The 26,825-nt window shown below is 36.4% G+C and overlaps 1 long non-coding RNA gene across 2 annotated transcripts in view; it reads right to left on the reverse strand.

Annotated features, from left to right (window-relative positions):
- Positions 1-26,825, reverse strand: part of LOC147913478 (uncharacterized) — a 75,117-nt gene that overhangs the window by 25,838 nt on the left and 22,454 nt on the right. For both annotated transcript variants that reach the window (XR_015548752.1, XR_015548753.1), the window contains exon 3: positions 11,939-12,051. This is a non-coding gene — a long non-coding RNA (uncharacterized LOC147913478). The remainder of the gene's footprint in view (positions 1-11,938; positions 12,052-26,825) is intronic.

The following is a 26,825-nucleotide window of genomic DNA, read 5'->3' on the forward strand; positions in this document are numbered from 1 at the left end:
CAATGTCTTTGGTGAAATACTCGTTCTGGTCATTAATTTTATTCCTGAGCTTATTGAACTGTCTTTCTGAGTTTTCTTGTAGCTCGTTGAGTTTCTTCATGACAGCTATTTTGAATGCTCTATCAGTCAGATCACAATGGAGGTTTGTCATTTTCTTTTTGTGATACCTTTTATGAAAGATTTTCGTGGTGCTTGATAAGTTGATCCTCTGCTAGCACAGTGGTAGTAGCAAACACCTTTTTTATTTCAGTAAGACTTTTTTTACTTTGATTCTCAGCAGCTTCTGGTTTTATTTGAGAGCCTGTGCCTTCCACCCTCCACTGCCTCTGCCAGAGGTGTTGTCAGTGCCCTCATTATGCTGCTTGTGCCTCTGTGCCCTGCTGCTCTAGGTGTCACTGTGGTCACAGTGTTCACCACTGGGATCACCTGGCTAATGATCACCTCTGTTGCTTCCAGGGTCACCTGGGTCACGAGTTCCCCCACTGTAGTGGGTGGAGGAGAAGGATGAGGTGGGAGCCGGGGTCATGGGCACCTCTGTCAAGTCTGGAGTTGTTGGGTCTGCAGGCACCACTGCTGCAGGTGGGGGATCCAAGGTTGCAGGCACTGCTGCAGCTGGGAGGGACCAGGATTTTAGGCCCCACCGTCACTGTTTACAGGCTCTCCACAGCCGTGGGTGCTGCTGCAGTCACGGTCCACTACTGTGCATGGTGACTCAGCTGCTGCTTCTGGGTTTTCTGTGAGTGCTGGCACCACTGCTGCTGGGGGCACTGGATTTGCAGGTGTCATTACCACTGTCAAGCAGGCTGGGGTCATGAACACCAAGAACACCACCATGGGGACAGGGGTACCTGTGTTATGGGTGCCTTTCTAGTTGGAGCCTCTGGTGTCTGGTGCTGCCATGGTTCCTGGAGTTTCAGGTCACGAGTGTCATGTCACTGCTGGGAGAGAAGGAGGAGCTGGATTGAAAGCACTGCAGTAGTTCCTGGAAGCCTTGATCATGGGCACTTGCATGGATCCTGGAGCCTCGGGCCTCAGGTGCCACCACGGTTTCTGGAAGCTCAGGGAAATGTGACTTTTCTTGAAGAGATTTGCTTAGCTTATGGAGAATGCTACATAAAAGTGATACATGCTAATGTCTTTATTCTTAGTTACTTGTACAGATTACTTCCCCAGCTTGGATGGAAAACTGAGTTAGTAACTAAAGATGCATAGAATGGATTTTTTTCCCCTATCTTTTAAGAGAAAATGATTTCAGACTGTTCTCCTTAGCAAATTCAGGCTGTAAAATACTGACATACAATCTCCTCAAAAAAAAAAAAAAATCTTCTCAAATAGAAATTTAAAATCTCCCATTATTAAAGGGGGAAAAAAACTGATGGCGATAATCTTCCTTTAAACTATAGCAATTTTTGCCTAAGAAGTAAAACGACAAATATCAGTTCTGAAAACAAATTTTTAAAATCTTTTTGCCTTAATAGCATAATGCTTTGAAAAAGTATATCTTAACTATGAATAAAATAAAAAATATTTGGGCTTTTTTGCAGGAAACAATTGAGAAATTTACTTGATTTATATAAATGGAATCTAAAGAAGTTTTACTGCATGTTTTCAGAAACATATTTCCTTTTCTTGTTTAAAAAAATTAGCATTTCATCTTAAGACTGCAATTGTTAAGGGTAGAAAATAGTTTCCAAAATACTTATCACTAGGACAAAGGTGGTGACTTTTAGAGAAAGCATGCCATCTTCATTCAGTCACACTCCTGGTGTCAGAATTGTCTTCATTCAGACAATGGCAAAAGGGATATTTGAATTGTCAATTTTTAACAGCAGCTGAGGACATTTGTGGCACCCTTAAGACAGTATGATGAGTATCAGTGTGGGAAGCTGGAGCTTCATCCCTGGGGAGATGAAGCCAATGTAGTGCAACAGACAAAGCAGCCAACACAATATTAACAACCTCAGGAGAGCTCTTGGAAGCCAGCAAACATAAAAGCAAAAGCAAACCCAAGAGAGTCCATATTATCCTATTCTTGTATAAAATTTTAATGCACCTGCATCTTGAATACCGCAAGCACTCCTGGTCATCAGATTTCAAGAATCTGTTCTGGAGAAGGTCCAGAGGAAAAAGTAAATGGTGAAAGGATATGAAAGCTGACAGAACATAACGTTACACTGGTGATGGGGATAAAAAACAAACAAACAAATTGGAGTAAGGCACAATATAAAAATATAATAATTTAAGGCAAATTTTAAAATATAATAATTTAAGGGGCAAATATAAAAGATTTAAGGATGTAAATTAAAAAAGCAACTGAGTACATTACACAGCACTTAACAAAAATGTGGAATTTCTTATATTGTTGCATAATCCAAGGAAATGTATAGTTTCGAGATGGGCTTTAGAAAATCACAAATAGTAGCAGATAAGAGAATTTATGATCGTTAAATAGGGTGACTATCTAATTTTTCATCCAACCAGGGATGATGTTAAGAATAAAAGAATGGTAAGAAATAAAAATATAGATACAAGTGTAAACCAGGAGAGTGAATCTGGGAAGTATGCTCACATTATATTTAAAAAAAATTTTCAGGGCTGGCCTGGGGGTGTACTGGTTAAGTGCACACGCTCCGCTTCAGAGGCCCAGAGTTTGCAGGTTCACATCCTGGGCTCGCATATACGCACTGCTTGTCAAGTCGTGTTGCAGCGGCGTCCCATATAAAGCAGAGGAAGATGGGCATGGATCTTAGCCCTGGGCCAATCTTCCTCAGCAAAAAAAGAGAGGAGGATTGGTATCAGATGTTAGCTCAGGGCTAATCTTCCTCAAAAAATAAAATAAAAAATAAATAAATAAAAACATTTTCTTTGACTTTTTACATTAATGTGAGTATCAAAATGTATCTGTCCTTCTACAAAATAGAATAATGTACTTGCTGCTACTGTTAAGGTAAATCTGAACTTTAAATGTTGGATATTGTTTCCCAAGAAGTATGATGTTTTCAGGTGAAATAGTGCTAAATCATATGTCGCCTCACTTAGGTAATGTGGATTTTGAAACCCCACACTTAGAGTGACATTCTTTGAAGAAGTGAGAAGGGATTCTCTCTTTTCCATCTCATTTCAAATACAAATATTATTTGTATTCTTAGAATGATAACATATTAAATAAATTCAATATTGTATGATTATAACTTTTAAGTATGTTTTTATTTCTGTAGGAAGAACTTGTAGGAAAGAAAATGCCACACTCTGAGAATGTTGTAGAATATGCTTCTGAAGAACTATTATGTTGAAATAAATCAATCTAGTATACATGACCTAGTTCCAGAAGAAAGAACTAAAACTTAGATAATTCTTAGGAGCTGTGTTAATTCAATTTAAAATGTACTTTGGAAGATGCAATATGTTAAGATGTTAACAACAACTATTATGATAAACACACACATAGATATAATAATTTATCCTGAACTAAAGTTAGAAAAGAAACTATTAAATAAACAAAATACAAAGCAGAACATGTCCATCTTATATATCCCATATATCCAAGAGCCTACTTAATATTCCAACTTGGAAATTTCAAAGGCATTGAAGAACCAAATGTCTAAAATTCATTCAGCTTCCCAAGCCAGACACTTGGAAATAGAAATCCAGACTCTGCGAATGTTATAACCTTGATATATCTCTTTCACTAATTACTGTGTCCAATAAATAATACACTAGTTCTGGTGATTTAACTTAAAAAAAAAATCTTTCATCTATGAGCCCCTATCTATCTCTATCTTCAACTACCAGGCAAAGCTACCAGCATCTCTTGCCTGAGTTACTTCAATCACCATTTAAATAAATATTCTCCCCTACATGCATTTGTTTCCCTCAATCCATTGTGAACCCTGCAGCCAGTGTGAACGTCACACATACATAAAGACAATAATATCAGTCCTTACCACGGAGAGCTCATTGCTGTAAGGATAAAGACTAAGACCCTTCCTACATGTTGCAAGACCCGGAACTGTCTGCCCCAGCCTGACTCTCTAACTTCCTTTCAAGCCAGTCTTTCTTTTGGTCTTGCCAATCTAGTAGCACCAGCCAACCTGAAGGTCGATATATTGTCATAACTGTGTTTGCCCAAACTCCACCTTGCTCTTTCTTCTACCTCATCCTGGTACTTGTATTTAACTTTCGTTACCAGTCCATAAATTACTCATTGACTCTCCAGTATTAAATGATGTCCCCTTGTTATATACACAAAGAGCTCCCTGGAGTTTTTCTTCATTATTAATATAACAATTTATAATCACATTTTAAAGAGATTATTTGATTAGCATCTGTCTTCATTGTTAGACATGTAGCTGAATGAAATAAGGGCTATGTCTGTCTGACATATTAAAGATGCAAATAGATAGTTTTGAGTAAGAGTATGTCTACAGTACCCATGTCACCAGTGCTTAATTTATTGCGTGACATACTAAACATATGAATAAATATTTTTGAATAAAAGATAGCCACTAAATAGGGTCACCAACAATTTCTCCCTTCTCTGTACACACATTTTGACTTGCATTAAGCAAGAGAACGCAGCACAAGTGATGTTCTATTTCTTCCAAATTTGGCCTTAAGAGAACTGACAGCTTTCATTTCTCCTATTTTGTAAAACTAACCACCATACTGTAAGCAAATTCAGGCTGTTCGGCAGGGGGAGAGAGACAACAAGAAGGATTCCTGGAGAATAAGACATCACCAGGAAAGAAGGCGGACGTGTGGAGGAACACTGGGGTGCCACACAGGTGACGGCAGCCTTCTTAGACCTTCTGGCTTAATTGCCAGCTGAATGCAGCCAAATAAATTTCCCAGCTGATTCCATTGGAGCAGAATAACTACCTGGAAAACTCTTGCCCCAAATCCTAATCCACACAGTCATGAGAAATAATAGTTCATTGGCTTAAATTGTTAAGTTTTAGGGTAGTTTCCTACACACCAATTGACAATGGAAAAAATAAATGAATCAACACTCATTATTAAAGTTATCAGGAAGGTACGATGCATTCTTAAAAGGTAGTATTTAAGATTTATTCAATTCTGGAGAGAATATAGGAGGTAGCCGGATATAAAAATTGAAATATAGAATACCTTTTATGTTGAATAAGCAATGGGTATCGAATAAAGGGTTTTTTCAGTAGAACGATGATATTAATGAAACTATTTCTTAGAAACATTAATCTGGCTACCATGATACAGGTATATTTGTTTGTGTTTGCTTACATGCCATTTTGTTTTATAGGGTTGAAGAGGACTTGATAAAATACATACAAAATAAAGTAAAAAATAAATATACGGGAAAGGAATTAGGAGGGAAAAATGAGATTAAGCCAGTAGAAAATAAGTTTACAAAATATGTATCAGAAGCTCTTGGACCTTTGCTATATGATTTCAGTAGCTTTTACTGTCTCTTTGGAGGCTTTCTGATTCTCCTTGATTGGGTAATCCTATTCAAGTGATACTTTCTTAGAGGACCAACATTCTTATTAGGCCCAGATTTAATTTTTAATTGTCTGGTCTGGCATCTCTTTAACATGGTTTTTCATATTGTTTCCTATGTCTTAGAGTCCTAGTTCCACAAATTATCATAACTTTTTTTTTCTTAGGAGTCAGGTGACATGCATCCCACCACTTAAACTCTGTTCACATTTTCTGCATGCTTTCCTAAATGTTAAGGCGCAATTTTCTAATTGTTTGTGCAATGGCTTCTCTATCTTCAGATTTGAAAGGGTGCTTTTTGAAAGAGTTCCACAATCCCTATTCTATACACTTGGAGTTAAGTATATCTCAGAATTCAAAATTTGAGGATTACAGAAATGTGATTGTCCATATACTATATATATGTTATACAAGACCTATAGGGACCTAGGGAGCACTTCATAACAGAGCACGTTAGTATTTCTGCATTACATACACGAATATTCACATAACATGAGATTCATAAAGATTATAAATAACATCAAGTCAACACTTCTCCCAATGTAATTCAGGTAAGGTCATGCCTTGCTTTCAGATTGAGTTATTTAAGACAGTTTGTTTTAAGAGCACTTCAGATATCAGAACTAAGGGTTAAGGATTGTGATTTTTAATTTCCTGGATCCTGTTTCTCCCTGAGGTTGTCATTCCAGTCTTCTTCCTAAATGATTCCTTTCTTTTTTTATTAGATCTCTTTTGTCCCCAATCATGTTCTTTTACTGGGTAATCAGTCAACCTCTTTTGTAACCTTATCTTTAAAGGCAGATTTGATATAGAGTTTTCTTAGAGATACTTCTTTTTTTAAATTTACATTAACTATAGATCTAATTTATCTTTTGAAGCGTCAAGACTCCTTTAAAGTATGCCCCTCTGCTCTTTTATTTCTCTATATTTCTTTGTCTGTGCCTCTGTAGTACTGAAACTATTTCCTGAGCCACTATACTTTATTCATTTCAAGTATCCTGTAATTTCTCTATCTTTTGTTCTACTTCCTTGCACTATGCCTAATTACCAAGTCACCTCAGAATAACTACTCTGTAATGATATCTTGGCCTTAAAATTGTTGTGAAGTCATCTGGCTTTCTCTATCTCTTTCCAAGTGGATATTCTATCTCCAAAAGGGTAAGGTCACCTGTTGCCTTTTATTTTTAAGTAATATGTTTCTGAGAGTAAATCCATAACATTGATCTCAGATATTCATAAGGATAATTAGCACAGAATGGGTGAGGAAGGCCTTAGAATGATGCCAAGGCAGACAAGGCACACAGACAAGCCTGGCACTGGATAAAGGTCAATGCTTGCAGTTCCCAGACTAAAATTTCCTCATGATCAAGACCTCACAGAAAAACTATTAGACTGAGTAAAATTATTAAATCTACCAATGCCTGTAAAGGCTGTAAAGAGAATTTGCCCTAAACTGGGCCTTACAATGAACCAAAATAAAATAATTAAGTCCAAAGGTTATGGAGCCCAGAGGCTCCACCAAAAACCTCACTATAATTATTTGGATCTGTACATTCTGCTCCACTGCTTTTATTTCCTAGTGTCCCCAGATCAGGAACCAGCCTGTGCAGTCTCTTATGTAGCCTAATTGAAACCATCTTTCTACTTACTGTAAATTCCGAACCAATAAGACAAGTAGTAAAACCCAGAGAAGTCAAAAGATCACCTTTTTTGTTGACACAATCTAGAGTGAGGGATGAGGCTTAGTGGGACTATTAAAAGGTCTTGCGAACAGAACCCCAAGCAAGAGTTAGGCCTCCCTAACCAGAAATAGAGAAAGGGAATGATAGTAAATTTCTATTTCTGAACAACAAATTATCAGAAACTTAGCAGCTTAAAGCAACAGACGTTGATTATCTCACTGTTTCTGTGGGTCAGGAATCAGGCCTCACTTAGCTGGCTCCTCTGCCCAGGGTTCTGAGGCTGTCGGTTGTGCTGCACTTTCACCTGGAGGCTTGGCGAGGGAAGAAGCTGCTTCCCAGCTCATTCGTATTGTTGGCAGAATCTATTTTCTTGCAGTCTTACCACTGTAGGTCCCAGTTTCTCACTGGCTGCCGACCAGAGGCTGCCCTCAGATCTCAGAGGTCATTGCAGTTTCCCGTTTCTCGGTCCTCTCCATAGCAAGTTCACGGTATGACTGTTTGCTTCTTCAAGACCAGTAGGAAAATCTCTCATTCCAGCCTGCTAAGTCAGGTTCCTACATAATGTGTTGCAGTTGTAAGAGTCACATCTCATCACCTTTGCTATATTCTATTTGTTAGAAGGAAATAACAGATTCTGCCCAGACTCAAGGGGAGGGGAGTATTCAAGGGTGTGACTCAATGAGGTCCCCTCAGGGTGTGTCTATCACAGAATTTATGGTCAGTTACCTGATTCGTGTTGCCAATTAGGCAAAATAAATAAACTTAAAGCAAGCAAACAAACTAACTTTCCCAAAAGCATATCATACATTCCTGGTCCTGAAAATTGGTGAAAAATTCTACTTTGGAGCATCATTAAGATTATATGGGCTATTGTAGTTTTGTTGGCCAGTAGTAGGTATCAACTCAGCTGGGCTACATTAGCCAATTATTCAGTCAAACACTAATCTAGGTGTTTGCTGTGAACATAATTTGTATATGTGATTGAAGTCCAAAATCAGTTGACTTTAAGTCAAGCAGATTGTCTTAGATAATCTGGATAGGCCTGATTCAATCAGTTCAAAGCTTTTAACAGTAGAACCAAGGCTTCTCTGAGGAAGAGGAAATTCAACCTATAGACTGCAGCTTCAGTTCATGCCTAAGAGTTTCATCCTGCCCTTACTGATGGCCTGCCCTATGGATTTCAAACTTGTCTTGTTCTCCATAATCAGGTAAGTCAATTCCCTGCAATAAGTGTGTATATATATACACTTATTGTGTGTATATATATATTATGTACATATTTTAAGTGTATGTAAAATATATATATATATATATAGTTCTGTTTCTCTGGCTGAACTCTGATACAGTAATAAATTAGATTCTTAAAGACACTTGATATAATTATAGTATCATCTTTTATATAAGATAACTCAATGTAAATACATGCCATAATATCACAGAAAAATTCTATTTAAAAAATTTTGTAGCAGTGGTTTCAAACCAAAGTACACATAGAGAATGATAACCCTGTATTTGTATACCATTTCTTGTCCCTTACTGCTTATGGACAGAGCACCCAATCTAAGGGATCCAGCCACCTCATGCCCTGCATGGTCCCCTAAAAAGATGAAGGGATCTATTATCTCAGCACGACTGTGACCTAGTGAGCCATGAAACACTGGCTTGGCAGTCATGTCTTGGAGGACCAGATAATATGATCTAGGCACACCATTATTTTCTGGATTTACTTAATCCAGAAATAGACTTTAGAGTAAAAATGAATAGACTACATAACCTTCAGACAACTATTAACAAAAATTTCTTTTCTCTCAATGGAAGTTTTGATAAGTACTGCTCTAAAATAAGCTAAAGATTATTGATACAGATGAGGAATTAGAGTGCTGCTAATCTATGATGTTACAAAGAAAATGTGTATACATATCAATATATAGATAAATAGAGAGAGATAATTCTAGAAGGTATTATAAGGATATAAGTTTTTGTCTGCTTCAGCACAACGACATTTGACTCATCAAAGATTTATACCATAGCCATAATAACCAAATGCCTAACTTGAAAAAGCACCCATATATCATTTAATTTTGAGAAATATAAATTTCAGTGAACCATTAAGATTACTCAGGGCAAAATATATGCTTAGACAACAAAATCAGGTGTTCTGTATTGCTTTTTTTGTTGTTTTATATAAGATTATAACTATGAGCCAGTTAAAATATCATGAGACTCCCAATGAAAATTATGATTTTAAATTTAGTACAGTCACACTTTCAGTTTATGCAAAATACTAAAAAGTAAAAATAATTGATGTCGAGGGTAAAATGTGTGGATTCTGTTGTAATGGCTCACAAAAGAGTTAGAAATCCAAAAATACTGGATGTCAAAGATTCTATTCATAATGGAAAGATAGAAAGTACAAGAAGTTGGGTTTTTAGTAGAAAAAGAAGCCTAAGAAAATCAGATTTTTCACATCTAAGTGACTGTGAGCATGATGTTGCCTTAGGAGGAACAGTAAAAAGGAAGGAGACTGGTGGCGATGCAAGGGGGAAGAAGAAAGGAGAGGTTCTCATGGACACTGCACTTGTAGGACCTCCAGGTGCAGGCGTTAAGCAAAGAGCTAGAATCAAGGGTCAATATCTTAGGATAGTTTCTACAAGAAATACAGACTCTGGAGACTTCTGCATAGATGTGTTATTTCAATGCAGACAAAATCTGGTTGAAAGGAATCAGAAGAATCTGAAGACCGAGGCACAATATTAAGGCAAAATACGAAAGTTAAGGAGTCCACAGAAGACAGAACTGCATCCTGCCATGCAGGGAAATAGAAGCAGAACCAATGAAGCAAAACACAGGCGGTCCCTGATTGTGAGACCGAGCCTACCTCAGACACGGAAACCCGTAACCTGTTGTGAAAACATAATCTGATGACTTCCAGAGTGTGACAAATCCAGGACAGCAGCGATTTTTATATCTAACACAAGTTCATCAGGTAAAAACACACACTTTATAAAAAGGATTAAAAGCAAACAGAAAAAAATTGCCCATGGCTGAGACTGATAATTTTAACAGGTCATAATAAATTTATATATTGTGAATGCACTGTAGAAACATCATAGTCCTAATTTGGCTCTTTAAAAAAGACCATCAAGATCAAGAAAGAAGTAGAAATGCACTATGACTTACCAACACAGGAACTAAACTTTTAGAGACTATTCACATTGAGGCTTCATATACAGTCATTCATATAATTAATCATTTAGTATGTGAATTTTTGTAAATTCATTTGTTCATTCATTCATTCATCCACTCACTCTATAAATATTTATTGAGCACAAATTATCTCCCAGGCACTGAAATGCAAGAAACAAAGGATGATCTCTGCTCTTCAAGGTTTTTATTCTTAAAGAGAAAAGACACATAAATAGATAATTAGTAAATATTATGGAAGTTCTAATATAGAAATAGGTAAATATGAGGACGGCTTCTAGGAATAGTCTACATCCGAGCTGAAACATCAAGATTTAACAGCAGTTAGGCAGCTAATGTTTAGGTGGGAGGACATTCTAGATAGGAGATAAAAGCAAATACAGGAAGATGAGGAATAACCAGGAATGAGCCAAGACGTAGAGCATTTTATAAGTCCCAGAGCATAAAACTAAAGGCTAAAGATAGGGCTGCAGATGCAAGCAGGGGCTTGAACGACATGCTAAGAGACTTGACATTTATCCTGGGGTCTACCTGGAAAAGCAGATCTGCAGAGTGTTAATAGATCTTATAAAGGAATAAAAAGGGTTCGTTGTTAAATAAATTTGAAAAATACCAATTAAACAAGATTAGGCAGGCATTCTTTGAGTTTTTAATATATCTATGTGTTTTGTAAATTACCAAACATAACTGATCCCTAAATTCATGTGTTCAAGGTAATTTTTTACAAGAAGGATCTCACAGGACTACGATTTCATCAAAAATTCTCCTAGAAAGGGTGGGAAACATTGAAAATTTCATATGTGGAGGTAACAAGACCAGATTTGCAATTTAGAAATATTTCTCTGGGGATTTTTGTGGAGGCTTGGTTAAAGGTTAAAATAAATGGATATAGGAAGGCTGATTAATTGACTAAACCAAACAAGAGATAATAAAGTAGCACGGGAACAGGAAAGCAAGAAAGGAACAACTGAACTGTATTAAGGAATTGAAATCCATGGAATTTGTGTTTGGATGGAAGGATAATGGGAGAAGAAAAAATCAGTTACATCTGGATTTCTAGATTAAGTGACTGAGAAAGTGATGGATCAGCAAATGAGATAAAATTATAGAATATTTTGGGGGAAAAATGATGAGTTACAATTTGGAAAAATAGAATATTAGGTGCTTCTGTAAATATCACTGGAAATGTCCAACAAGCCATATTTACAGAAACCTGAAGCTGTGGGAAAATTTGTCACAAGAGGAGATTTCTGACATCAGTAGCTTTGGTTTTTGTGGGATTTCTTCACAGAAAAATGTCATCTGTAATCCTCCTTTATTTTTCCTATTCCTATTCACATAATGGTGTCATTCAGTTTACTCATCCACAGTTCTTTAGATCACGTATTTGTTTATGCTTATTAAACACACACACACACACACACACACACACACACACACACCCCTTCCATCTGTACCACCAATAAATGAAAATGGCATTGTTGTTATTCAGGATTTAGTAAGTTATACCTAAGCCCTTCAGTTAGAAATAATCCAAAAATATCAGTGACTTAAAACAGCCAAGATTTATTGCTCACTGTGAGTCCAGGCAATTCTCTAAGAGACCTTTCCTCCAGGTGGTGACTTCTCATTCCAAAATACTCCAATTCTATGGAATAGCCGTATCAATATGTGCCATTATCATGGTGACCTGGGAAAAAGAGCATGGAGAATCACCAACAGGCTTTCAAATGCTAAATGATTCTACCTAAAAGTGAAACAAATTAAATTGTGCTTAAAAAATGATTTACTATGCCACCTATAATGTCAAAGAGATAAGAAAATGCAACAAAAGGAAGAATCAGAATTGTTGGTGAGCAGCAGTAGATACTATTTTAAATTAACTAAACAATCAACTCTTATTTAGGGTCTAGCATAGTCATAGCATTGTGATGAGTGTTGTGTGTACATAATAAAAAGGAAATTGAGTTAAAATAAAGCTGTTCCCAATTATTCCTTAAAATGCCAAAGAAAACATTAATAATGAATAATAATTTAAAAATGATGACCTCTGGAATTTGTTTTGGAGAATATATTACCTATGCTGCCTTATCTCTGACTACTTAGGCAGAATCTTAGTGGAAGAGGGAAATGTGAGCATCTTGAGTACTACCTGGAATGTGATTTTAGACAAAAAAAGATGTTAAAGAAAAGTGATCATCCATGGGATGCTGTAAGTTTTGTTAGAAGAATCACAAATGCCTGATGATGATAGTAAATAATACAATGCCTGCCATAATTTATGATAATACAACTGCCGTGTTCCACACATCTTGTCAACCACTCGTGAATATTACAATCTAGACTCTAGAGGACAGACAGATCTTTGTTGATGTTATTACAAATGAAACCAGACATTGTGTGGCTGGCAAATAATTTTTCATGTGCTGTGATTAATATATACAGCACTATTTTGTATGTGGAAAAAAAATCACCAAAATATGCATATATAAACAGGTTTTTATTTTTCTCTCTTATGTTCCCTCATTGCAAGAGAGAAGTTAAGAGAACCATTGTGAAACACATTGGCTCTTTTAGGGAAGGTTAACAAATTTGGCTTCTTAAGATTCCTCCTTTGGCCTTAGCTTCTTTATTTCACAGAATCATTTTCATTTTAGGAAATTGGTATTGTGAAGTGTAATGTGTCCTCATGTGATTTCTCAAAAAAATGAGAGTTTTTAAAATATTACTTTGTAATAATAAAAATATATTCATGGACTTGAATTATTATACTGTTTATAACTATTCCCTTGGTGTGAATTACTTTGTAACAATTCAAATCCTGCTCACTTGGCTTAATTAAAGTGTTCCCATTCTTACAAAGTGCATAAGTGGAGTAGAATTATTTTAAAATATGTCATTTTGGGGGAAAGAGTCTGATTAGTATTTGATTTAGTGGCACAGAGAAATGAATTTAGCCATGGGCAGCAGAGCTCTGAGAACCAATGAGAACACTGGGGAAGGTGAAACTATGAAGATATAAAAAGAAAATACTTTCTAACTTTAAGCCTGTCTCCTCAAATCATTAGAGGGGGAATAATGCTTAATATTCCAGTATTTTTTTCTTTTGTACAACAAGCAAGTCATGGCGATAGTAAGTGAAGAGTCCTCTGCCTCCTGAGTTCCACAACCAACATGCAGACGACAGGTTTAAAAGGGTATCCTAGATTTAAAAATCTTAGTAAGCTTGATATGCCCTTGTAGACCATTTTAAGTGCTCATACTTATGGTAAGCTATCTTTGTTTAAAAAAAAAAAACATAATTTTTATCTTTAACTAAATTTGTGTACAATATATAGGAAATATACGATCACTAGGAAGTGACAAAGAAAAATTGTCCTTTTTTTAAAGATCTTCCTTGAGTAAGAATTGGAAAGCTGGAATATCACAGTAACTTTAAAAGATCACTTGTTTTAATGATAACTATGATTTAGCTTTTCACAAAGAAATACACATTTGTATACAAAATATAAGTCATTATGATCAATATCATATATGTTCAAACATTATTTCCAGAATAAGAAATTCATTAGCTAGAAATGCACTTATTTAACTGAAGCATGCAAAGCCAATTTCTATTATCCAAGCATTCATTCCAGAAAACCAATGCACAAGTGTTTTATTCATTATTTTGTGGAAGCACAGATTTCTATATTAATTAATATAAATTGAGAGAAACATATTTAAAACTAACAGCAAACTGTTTAGAATAGCAGCACAGACTAGATTAACTATCTATTTCATGTAATTTGTAGCACTTCTTCATCTACATGACCGCCCTTCATTTCAGTAGCAATAAAGAGTAAAACACCTGGATATGAAAATAATAAATAATTTTCCTACATGCCAAATATCTTTCTCTCTCTCTAGAACACTACACATTTACTTTAAAAGGGCATCATTTCCTAGATATGTGAGAGTGAGCTAAATTTTTTCATCAGGGTGATATGTGTGTTGTAATGAGCACTGTGCTGTATTATCATCACTTCAATATGATCAAATGCTGGTTAGACATCTGAGATTCCTGAAACAGAACTGAGAGGATCACGAGGATTAAAGACATATGAGATGTTAAATCCTTAATCATTTTTCATACATTTTATGGCTAGCCTATCCTTTCTCACAACTCAGTGAGGTTGAGATGATGACTAGAGGAAAATAGTCAACTAATTAAATTCCAGACTTTCAGAAAGGTCAAAATAGTACCGCATATTACTATACTTCACAGAATAAATGGAGCGTGCAAATGCCAATACTTCATTCTGGTGACAAAACCAGAAAAAAAAAGGAAGGAAATTGAACAAAATTGTCTCATTCCCTCAGGTGTGACAGTCAAAATTTAGATAGAATTTTAACTGCATAGTGAGCTATTTGCTATAAAATAGCAAAGGTTGCTTATGTTCTTACAACTATATCTTTAGACTTACTTCCAGGTTGTACTTCTTGAGTATAGCTTAAATAGCTATAGATTATAGATATGCTATAGATTATAATCTATATTTCTAAAACCTATAATGATAGATTATAAATATGAGACAAAATCTCCCTTAGCTACATGTCTGATAAGCTTTTCTTAAAGCTTTCTTTATCAATCAGGTGAATTTCCGTGTTCTATCCATTTAATGAACAACCACATTTTATCAGTATAGTCAGATGGCACAAAATAGCCTACATAAATACTGCAGTACATCGAAAAACAATGCCAATGTTTTAAAATGTGCACAGTCATATACACAATTTATATCATACACACAAACATAATTCTTAGCGTTTCTAATATTTTTGATATTAAAAAAACCATTAGGGCTGGCCCAATGGCTCAAGCGGTTGGGTGCGTGCGCTCCGCTGCTGGTCCGGGGTTCGCTGGTCCGGATCCTGAGCGCACACTGACGCATCACTTGTGGAGCCATGCTGTGGCGGCGTCCCATATAAAATGGAGGAAGATGGGCATGGATGTTAGCCCAGGGCCAGTCTTCCTCAGCAAAAAAAAAAGGAGGATTGGCAGATGTTAGCACAAGGCCAATCTTCCTCACAAAAAAAAAACAGCACTAAACATAAATGCACCTTTTGCACTTCTTGCTATTTTCCTTACTATTCTCCAGCAATCTAAATGCCGTTCCTCACCTATCTCCCACTCAAAGCTGAGTCTTTGTTCTAATTTCACCTTTTTAAAAAACTATTCTAATGACTGATGTTTCCCTTCTTTAAGTGCTTGCTTGTAGTCGATATCAGCAAAATTGTTTGCTGTGAGTAGTAAATGAGACACTGCATGTAGAGCATGTATCACAGGACCTGACACAGGCCAAATATTTTAGGAAACATGGCCTCTTATTGGATATGGCTTTGAAACCTGACCTACATTAGCTAGAAATTACAATCTCACTCTTTCATAATTATATATCCTTCAGAATATATAATTCAGAGCATCCTTCCACATGTATAGAATGAACAAAATGATGCCTATGTCATAGGGTTATTGAGGTGTCTATACAAAATAATTTTTAAGATGCCAAACACATTTAATAGTAATCAGTGCTCAACAAAGATTCATTTCCCTTTTACCATTTTAGGGTAACTCTGCTTTCAATTTAATCATTTTAACTTGCTAAACTTTCTCAAATTCTTCTATGTATACAGAATTAAAGCAAACTCAGTGTATTAATTCCTGCTGCTGCTACAACAAACTACCAGAAGCTCAGTGGCTTAAAACAACACAGATCTATTAGCTTACAATTCTACAGGTCCGAAGTCTGACAGGGGACTCACTGGGCTAAGATGTCACAGTGCTGTGTTCCCTTCCGGAAGCTCTAGGGAGAATCTGTTGTTAGATTCAGTTCTTCCTCCCAGTTGTAGAAGCAAAGGTTCCTTTTTCCTTCTGGCTGTAAACTGTGGACCAATCCCAGCTTTAAAAGCCACCTGGTTTGTGACCCCCTTCATCCCTCTTCAAAGCCAGTAATGGTAGGCCAAATCCTTCTCACTTTTCATCTTCTCAAATTTTAAGGACTAATTTGATTAGATTAGGCCTACCTGGATAAAACTGGATAATCTTCTCATCTCAGGTTTATAATCTTAATAAAATATTCAAATTCTCCCTTGCAATGTTCAGTAACATAGTCTCAGTTTCCAGGGATTAGGACTTGGACATCTTTGGGGGGCCATTATTCTGCCATCCATACCCTGTGTGGGGTCATGTCTTGCGACTTGTCTTTTGGACACATTGTATTCACACAAAGCACACAGTTTCTACTATGCTGGCCCTGATTATTAACAGTTAATCCTGTATAACAATTTCTCAGGAGTGCTACCAACAGAGGGATGTATTTTTCCTTCCAAATAATGGGTTAAGTAACAATGCTGACCCACAGCATGGGTCTCAAATGGCCAATGAAAATCTCCTTTGCCTTCCCTTCCCTGTATCACCTACAATTTACTTCTGTTTGAAGATGCCCTACAATTCATCAATTATTATGATTTACTACCTTATCTTAACCTCACTTGTTTCTGATCACAATTAGAGTGGTAAAGCTTAAACATATTTATTATATTCTAAACTGAACTGTCAACCTAATTGCTACATGTTCCTTATCAAATCCAATTTAAAGGATAATTTTCAGGTTTTACTTTATATCTAACTTTTGATAGGTTTCAGATCTGATAGTCCATATCTCAGTATTACTATCAATCACAAAAATTATTTTTTTGCATTCTATATTCTGCTCAAATCGGTATTTTGAGAAAACCATCATAGGTTCAATTTTCTTTTTCCCCATTCAAATTTGAGATCAGAAATAATTTTATCTGAAGTTTTTCTTTCAATCCTCACTTCTTCAATTCTTTTTTATTGCAGAGAGGTCTCTCTGCTATGAAATAGTTGAATTTGAGTCTTTTGGGTTTTTTTGTGAGGAGATCAGCCCTGTGCTAACATCTGCCAATCCTCCTCTTTTTTTGCTGAGGAAGACTGGCCCTGGGCTAACATCCAGGCCCATCTTCCTCCACTTTATATGGGACGCTGCCACAGCATGGCTTGCCAAGCAGTGCGTCGGTGCACATCCAGGATCCAAACCGGCGAACCCCGGTCCACCGAGCGGAGCACGCACGCGCACTTAACCACTTGCGCCTCCGGGCTGGCCCCTGAATTTGAGTCTTAATTCTTATTTCACTCTTACCACACTGACCTATTCAATTCGGTTAACTCCTTCCTGATCCTTCTGATTTCTTCTTCACTTGTCTCTTCGTCCTCATGCTTACGCCTCCATTGTTCAGTTTGCCCCTGCCCTGTGCCTGTGATTACTCTACCACACGTGTGTTTATGCAACCCTGCAGCTGGCCTACAGTTCCCTGCAAATGCTACATGGGCTGGATATCCAGTGGATATATGTGTGGACATGTGTTCAAAATTTAGTCAGATTTTTAACTTTATACTGAGACATGTGCTATAAAATAGCACTATAAACACACAATTTTTAATATACAAATCTATCCATCTGTGTGTTTATATATACACACAGAGATAAATACAGTCATATTGATGTGCATATATATATGTATGTATACGAGAAGCAATAACACCCTAGTATAAATCACCACATATAGTGTTCCATTTTGCTTTGTAAACACTATTCTCCAAAAAAAGCAACCATGACTCCTTAGACAGGTGAATGACTTCAAGACAGAGGAAATAACAGTAAGAGCTGGAGCTCTTATGTTGTCAGAAAGTAAAGAGGTGCTCAAAAATAGATAAGGGATTATTGAAAGAACATAGGAGCCAAGCAATCTAAAGAATCTCCTAATGGCAAAAGCTGGAAAATATTTTGAACAGCAAAATAATGATAGCATTGGATTTTAACCCATAGAGGAAAATAAATATGCATAAGTTTGTATTGATAAAATAATCTATTAAATAAATATATGAGGGATGACCAACTGTTCTTTCTTCAGTACAATTCAAATTGATAATGAAGGTAAGAGGAAAATACAAAGCTACCATTAGGCAAACACCACAATAGTAAATCTTGAAGACAAGACCCACTGATGGATGCTCACATTATTAGGCAAAAGTATGAGGAAAATCAGGATCTCATAATCTCAAAGTATCTCCCCAAGACATTTGTTAAGCACAAAGGGAAAGACAGTGACTTTGTCATGGAGAAACCTGGAAGAAGCCACCTTAACTAAGTGGTCAGGTTGAACGACGTCTGTAGTAAAATATATTAACGTTATGAACCACTCGATATGATTCACTGAAAAGGATACAACATTGTTTCTATAGTATTCTTTCAAAAAATGCGTAACACCACTGCTATGACTATACATCATCAGACAAACTCAAATTAAGGAACATTCGACAAAATGATTGATCAATACCCTTCAAGTGTCCACATGGTGAAATACAAAGAAAGGCTGAGAAATCTTACAGACGTGGAAGATACTAAAGAGAAATAACTATAAATAATGTGGATTCTGGAAAGAATCCTGAAACAGAAAAAAGACATTAGTGGAAAACCTGATGAAATTGTACTAGGCCTGTAATACGGTTCAGACTGTTGTACCAATATTAATCTCCTGATTTTGACAATTGTACTGTGGTTACATAAGATGCTAACATAGGGAAACCAGAATGAAGGAAATACTTTGTGTGATTTTGGCAACTTTTATGCGTGCCTCAAATTAATTCAAAATAAACAGTTTTAAAAATTGTGTAATCTAGTCTATGTTATTAGAACTATTTATGCACAAGCACAAACTATTACCCTGCAGGTGGTAATAATAATGGTAATATTATTAAGAGCACACTATTTGACAGTCATCAATTTTAGTGTTTTCATGTATTAATTTGTGTAATACTCATGGCTACAGCATGCCCTAAGTACCATTGTAACCAATCACATTTTATATTTGAGGAAATTGAAGCACAGAGAGAGTGAATACTTTACCCAGTATTTTACTTTGAAACCAGGCAAAATCCAAGCTTTTATCCACTATGCTGCATAGCCTCTCCCCTGTAGCAACAAATGCAAGCTTAATAAAGGCTTCAAAAAGCCGATATTGGGGCTGAAAGTTGTATAACTAAATTATTAAACTTTGAGAAATGGAATTAAGAAATGAGCATAACTTATACATGCACAGAGTAAACAACACATGCTATAACTCAAAAATATACATTAAATAATGCATAATAAAAATGAGGACGTTAACGAGAATATTTTCAAGTTGGTTTCTATTTTATTTGTATTCCTTCAACTTTTACTTTTCTATGCTTCTTAAAATATGAAGTTAGCACCATTTTTCTTTCGGTTTAACGTTCCCACCTCCCAAATTTACGATTTGGTCCTCCCTGCCTTTTCTCTATTTTTTCCTTTCTCTTTTTCCTACATGTCCTTAAAAGACCATAGATCTATCTTTTGCTTTCTCCACCCCCTTCATTTCCTCTATTCCCTTTCATATTGTATAACTTGCCCAGGCTGGGAGGATAATGTGCCTCAGCACTGTACATTTCCTCACATCACAGCGGCAGACAGAGTAAGCATTAATTTTCATCCTAAGTATATAAATCTCGCTTCAGTACAATTCTGAAACATTCCAGTGAAATCCTTCTTCTTCCAGCAGGTCTCTTTCATAAGCCACATCCATGATGAGTTTAGACGGTGACAAACAGCAACCTGTGTGAACTCTGCAGTGGCTCTGACTCCCTCCCATTTCCTCCCCTTAGCAGCCTCTCTGGAATAAAGATGACACGATTCACTGCTGAGAAACTTATAAAATTTACATGGTACTTTCAAATAAAGAATAATAGTTCTCATGGATGGGGGAAAAAAAAGTAAGAACTGGCTTTCACTTTACTAGTTCAGAGACCATAAGTATTTCACATTGTTGAACTATCACACTAAATGAATAGAGCGTTGTTACCAGGCCTGAAAACCAAAATTGCTAGTCCTGTCATAAAATGATAGGTAAGACCACATGCCACACTAGTCCAAAAGACTCTTCTTCATTTTTTTTGTGTGTGTGTAAGGAAGATCAGCCCTGAGCTAACATCCATGCCCATCTTCCTCTACCTTATATGGGACGCCACCACAGCATGGCTTGACAAGTGGTGCATCAGTCCATGCCCGGGATCTGAACCGGCGAACCCCGGGCCAGCAGAGCGCGCGCACTTAACCGCTACACGCCAACCGGGCCGGCCCCTCCTCTTCACTTCTTTATTCAAGTGCTTTTGTGTGAATAACACAGATTTCTCTTGACTGAGAGCAAGACCAATTTCTCTCCATCTCTATTTGTATGGATCAATGGGCATCTTTTTTTTCTCAGCTTTATTGTGGTATAATGTACAAATTAAAATTGTATATATCTAAGGTGTACGACTTTTGATATATGTATATATTGTGAAATAATCACCAAAATCAAGCTCATTAATATATCCATCACCTCACATAGTCACCATGTTTTGTTTTGTTTTTGTGGTAAGATCTTAAGATCTATCCTCTTAGCAAATTTCAATTATAAAATACAGCATTATCAACCATAGTTATCAGGCTGTACATTACATCTTCAGAACTTGTTCATCCTACATAACTGAAACTTTGTATATTTTGATCCACATTTCCCATTTTCCCTTCACCCTAGTCTCTCACAAGCACCATTCTACTTTCTGCTTCTATTGGTATGATTAATTTGGATTCCACATATAAGTGAGATCATGCAGTATTTGTCTTTCTGTGGTTGGCTTATTTCACTTAGCATAATGTCCTCCATATTCATCCATGTTGTTGCAAATGACAAGATTTTCTTCTATTTTAAGGCTGAGTAATATTCCAGATCAATGGACATCTTAAACTCAATATGTAAAAAAAAAAATCTGTCAGCTACCTTTGCTCCTTCAGTCTTAAGGGTATCCCCATAGTATTCCATCACCCCTCACTGACTTCTCTTTCCCTTGAGCAAACATTTGTAAGTAGGCTCTTCACTAAATTCTCCTCATTTGCCCCTTTTGACCATGCCATCTATATTCTATTGTGTCCTTGCCCAATGCAATGCACAATTTTCTTAAATAAAATTCTAACAACTTAAAAGATAAATTGTTAGCAACAGTTAGAAAAACTCTTATTCATAGCTAATTCACACCACACAAAAATGCAATTTAATTTTATTGTATGCTAATGGATTTTGCTTTGATGATTATTGAGGTGCTTTTACTGACAGATCTATGAATAAGAGAAAGCATGATATATGTTACTTATGATATTTTCAAGTCTCAGAAGACTAATAATGTATCACAGCGGTTAATAACTTATTTCTTTGTAATTCAGCTGATCCAGGAAGGCAGGGCTATTTGTACGAGGCCAGAAACTTATGCAGTGCTTATATGTGTGTGTATTTCCCTTGCTGTTTAAACTTTATCTGAGGAGTAGCTGTCCTAGCTGTACTAGAGTCTGATGTGCCCCTCCAGCCAGCAGGATGGAAACAAGGAGGGAGCATGTTCACACTGGCTGTGGGCTTTCTCTCAATGGAAAAATAAATATTTTTCTAGAGAAAGAACCTTAAGGAGAGGTGAAAATTGGCAAATGTCCCTAGTGAAAGCAAACTGAGAACACAGAGAATATCCAGAGGGAGTGGGGAAAAAAATATCTTGGGAAGTTTATATTTGAGGATAAGGCATCCCATCATCGAGTATTTAGAGAATGTAGAGAGTTATGCGTGGGTCGTGGTTTCTCCCTCTGGCTGGCTTTGGAAAAATTGGTTGGTGTACGGCCATCAAAGGCAGGGTAAAATTTCATTTGGTTGTGATAGCACACATCACTAAGTGACAAATTAACACCACAATGCACATTGTTAATCCAGCCTCAGCAGTCACTAGCTGTCCAAGCTTAAGCAAATTTCATACCTTCTTTAATGATATGACTTGAACCATATAAAGAACATAGAACAATGCTTGTCATGGTAAGTTCTATGTATTTGCTATTATTATTATTATCACTAAAAATGCATGATTTAAAAAAAAAAATCCAGTTCTCCTGCCTTGAACCTGGACCACCAATGCTTCCTGTGAATCTTACAGTAATTCTTCAGTTAATTTCTTCTTCTCAACAATTGCTATTTCCAAAGTTTTCTAATATGCTCCAAGTTTCTATTTTTCCACCAAAACTTTCCCACTTTCTATCAGATGAGATTGCCTCCGAAATCACAGGTAAATATAAACCATTCAACTGGAACTTCTTCAAATTCTATCCTTTCTTTTTTTCCCCTGGCTCCAATTTTAATAGAAGAAGTATCTCTTATCAAAGGTTAATATTTTCATCTATGTTTTGGGTCTCATGCCTCCAACTTGCTTAGGAATATTAGATGATCAATTAGCTTTTTTTTACCCAATTTTTTCTCTCAATATTATTCAGTGTTTAAATGATATTTTCTCTCCCATCTTAAAATAATTCCTGGACTCCATATCTCTCTCAGATTACCTTCTTGTTGTAGCCAATCTCTTTGAAAGAACCATGGAATGTCATTATTCCCCATCTGTGCATTTTCCACTCACTTACCCCAATCTGTCTTCTCTCTCCCTCCTTCCACAAAACAGCTGTAGCTAAAGACATCAGAGGCAACCATATTGCTAAATCCAAGGTACATTTCCAATCTTTATATCGTTTCATCGCCCAAGAAATTGATCAATGATGACCTTTTCTTCTCTTTGTTAGAACTCTCCTCTCTTGCTTCCAAGAAATTATCCTTTGATACTTTTTTCCCTGTATCTCTGACCATTCATTTTTGTCTTGTTATTTTTGTTTATTGGTTTGTTTTTAAACAATATGATCCTTTAGCCAGCCATTAAAAGTTGGGTTTTCTCAAGTCTATATTACAGACTGAATCAAACCCTTTGGTTTCTGGCAATATCTTCCTTACAGAAATTTAAGGCCCATATTCAAATAATTCCAAAATTTATATTTTTAGTTATGACTTATTTTCTGTTCTGTACCTATATATATATGATAATTAGTTATTTCTAATTGTGTGTCTATCTGCCCATTTCAGACTCAAGATGTTCTAAACTATATTTATGACTTTCCCTCCCCTCCACTTAAATCGGGGACCATCTGGTGTTCCCCAAATCAATGAATTATATCACCATCCATCATCCCAGTTTCAAGAGCCAGAAACCTGAAAGCTATTTTGACTCCTATCTTTCTCTTTATTGTAAACTCAGTCTTTCATCCAATAAATATTTATTGAGTGTCTGCTCTTGGCCAGGTGCTGGTCTAAGTTCTAGGGATATAGCAGGAAAAAAATAAATAAAATCTTGCCACCATGGAGCATCATTTCAATGAGAGGCTGGGGAGAATGAGAAAGAGAGACAGCCAACAAATAATGAAAGAGAGAATCGGTCAGTTCACTATAGCTGCTATGTAGAAAAATAAGCCAGGCTACATGTGATAGTGAATAATGATTAGCTAGTTTAATGATTAGCTATTGGATGATCAGAGATGGCCGTTCTGATAAGATGACTTTTAAACAGCTTTTAAAATTTTGTATGCTGAATTTCTCTCAAATCTGTTTAATTATCTTCATCTCTATTGCTGCCATCTTTATCCAAAGTGTGACATTCCTCCCTGAGGCTCCAGCATCAGCCCACAGGTTTCTTCTTGTTTGCTTTGGACTTCTCCTATCCTGTACTTTGCTGTAATTTAAACAGCAGTGAAAAATATCTTTATAAAGAGACAATACAAATCCACTCTGGTCTCTGGGCTTTCATACACAATTACCTCTGTCAGAAACACTTTTTGTATTTCCAACTCACATATTTAACTTCTAATCTTTCTTCATATTAAAACTCACATGACATTTTCTATACTCCTTTATAATCATTATCAAAGTTGAAAATTTACGTTTTTTTGATAATTTAGGTATCTTTAGCCTTTTTTATTGAAATAGAACTTCCAGATGGTAGAACACATTTAGCTCACTGTGGTATGGAATTTTCATCACCTAATGAAATATCTATCACATATTAGGCTTACAATAGATGTTTATTGACAAAATAAAATGGCATTCATATTTTTGAGAGGAGACAGAGTTTTTAAGTTAAGGAATTAATAGCAACAATACCTACCTGAAATATCCCATCAACAAGATTTCTTTTGATTTATTGTATTTCATTAACTATTTACACATCTTTTAATTCTACAATATTTATTGCAAGCTTACTATGTGTAACTCTACACGACATAGAGTATATGTGTATATGTGTGTGTATGTATATACATATGTAATTAATACTTAATATGATTCTGCATGAAGAATAATGATCAAATCCCACTTTGAACAGGATAATCAGGGAATGTCTCTCAGAGATTACATTTAAAAGAAATTATCATTAATTGGAATGATCCAGGCAAAGAAAACGTCAGGGAAAGAGCTGGTCACAGGGAACAGCAAGTGCAAAGACCCCGGGGTAGAAAATGGCTGTGCTCTAGGAACTGACAACGAGTGCATTGCTGGAACACAGTGAACAAGGGAGAACTGAGAACAACCTGAGTGAGGTGAAATGGGCAGGGGCTGGACCAAACCAGAAGCATGGGGAGAAGCTTGGAGATTGTTGTAAATTTAATGACAAGTGTTTCAGTGGCTTAGAAAAGTGACATTACCTATTTTAATTTACACTATTTTAAACATTCATTTGAGTTTATGTAAAATAAATGGAATGAGAAAGGGGCAAGAGGACAACTGGAAAAACGAGTTACTGGAAATGATCAAGGCCCATGTGGATTAAAAGTTGAGAGTAAATTCAAGACATATTTTGGAGTTAAATATAGGTTGGATGAGGAGGTAAAGAATGAAAAGAATGAAAGGCTAGGGTCAGGTTTTGAACTTTAATGTGATATATGTATTTAGCATTTAGTAAGACTGCTGATGTCATTCAGTGAGTGAAGTGTCATTAAGTAAGTGAGGGAATGTTAGGGAGATAATGACGTTCCGAGAGGAGTCAGGAGTCCTCTCTTGTAACTGTTTTGTTTGAGAAGCATACGAAAGTTCCAAGGGGAGATGATAAATAGGCCACTGCACATAAATATCTGAAAGTCAATGGATACGTCTGCTGGAGAAACACATTTGGGAAACATCAGTATACATTTGTGACACGGAAAGGGATGGAATCTCCTATGTCTTTATAATAGAGAGAAATATGTTGTCCTGGCTTGAAACGTGAAAAGTGCTCATATTAAAAGCTTCAGTCAGGGTCGGCCCTGTGGTGTAGCAGTTAAGTGCGTGCGCTCCACTGCTGGCGGCCCAGGTTCAGATCCCGGGTGCGCACCAATGCATCACTTGTCAGGCCATGCTGTGGCGGTATCCCAAATAAAGTGGAGGAAGGTGGGCACGGATGTCAGCTCAGGGCCAGTCTTCCTCAGCAAAAAGAGGAGGATTGGCATGGATGTTAGCTCAGGGCTGATCTTCCTCACAAAAAATACATAAAAAAAATAAATAAAAGCTTCAGTCAAGAAGGTATAATGTGTGTAAGAGTATGTGGGGGAGCAGCCAGTGGGATAGGAGGGAAACCAAACTGGGAGTATTTGAGTTACCAAGATGGAATATGTAATTAGAACATTGTCAATAAGGTAAATGCAAGACAATTAACATCAAAACATTTGTAAATGACAGAATTCCCTTACGAGATTGCTAAATTTGTGTGGCTGGGCTTGTAGCTGGGGCCCCTCACCCTGTGCTTCCCTTCAGCACTGCAGTAAACAGTCTATAACCTTATTTGATTATCTGGGACTAGTTCCCTGCCCATTTTTTGCCAATCTTCTTTATAGAGAGGCCCAGTTTTGCTCTCTGCAGTCAGAGTCTCTGCTAACAGACAAACAATTCGGATTCCTGATGCTGAAGCAGTTTTAAATTAGAAGATTGCCACCAGTACAGAATCCTAGATTCCTGAACATCAGATTGGTGTCTTCTGGAACAACACTTACACTTGCAAGACAGTATGGAAATTATATCTGCCTTTCTCTTTAGCACAGATTCCCAGAAGCCTCATTGATAATCCATTTTGCTAAAAGTTCTATTGATCCCTCCCAACAAAGCTTACTTCTTCCATTATACAGACTCAGCTCCAGGTAGGTTAAATGAAAACTCCATTTATTACTTTGAAATTTTGCCCCATCAATATGCTTGCCCAGGATCATACTTTTCCTGATACATTCTTTTAAGGAGAAGTGCTTCAACTTCTGTCTTTTTTTTTCTGATATATTTATCTTTTCTGAATGCATTTGAAGTCAAGGAAACAGTATCATAGAAACAAGTGAAATCTGAAATGGCACTTTTGGTTCAGTGTGACATCAGTGCATCTAAATCTTTATTTTGTAAAATACCATTTGGTTTTTCAATGGATTAATCCTGTCAAGCAAATTAATAACTATACTTCATGTAGATGTGTTGATAATC

The sequence above is a fragment of the Ceratotherium simum genome, chromosome 27 (genome assembly GCF_057802395.1).
Source record: "Ceratotherium simum simum isolate JZ-2026a chromosome 27, ASM5780239v1, whole genome shotgun sequence".
Taxonomy (NCBI): Eukaryota; Metazoa; Chordata; class Mammalia; order Perissodactyla; family Rhinocerotidae; genus Ceratotherium; species Ceratotherium simum.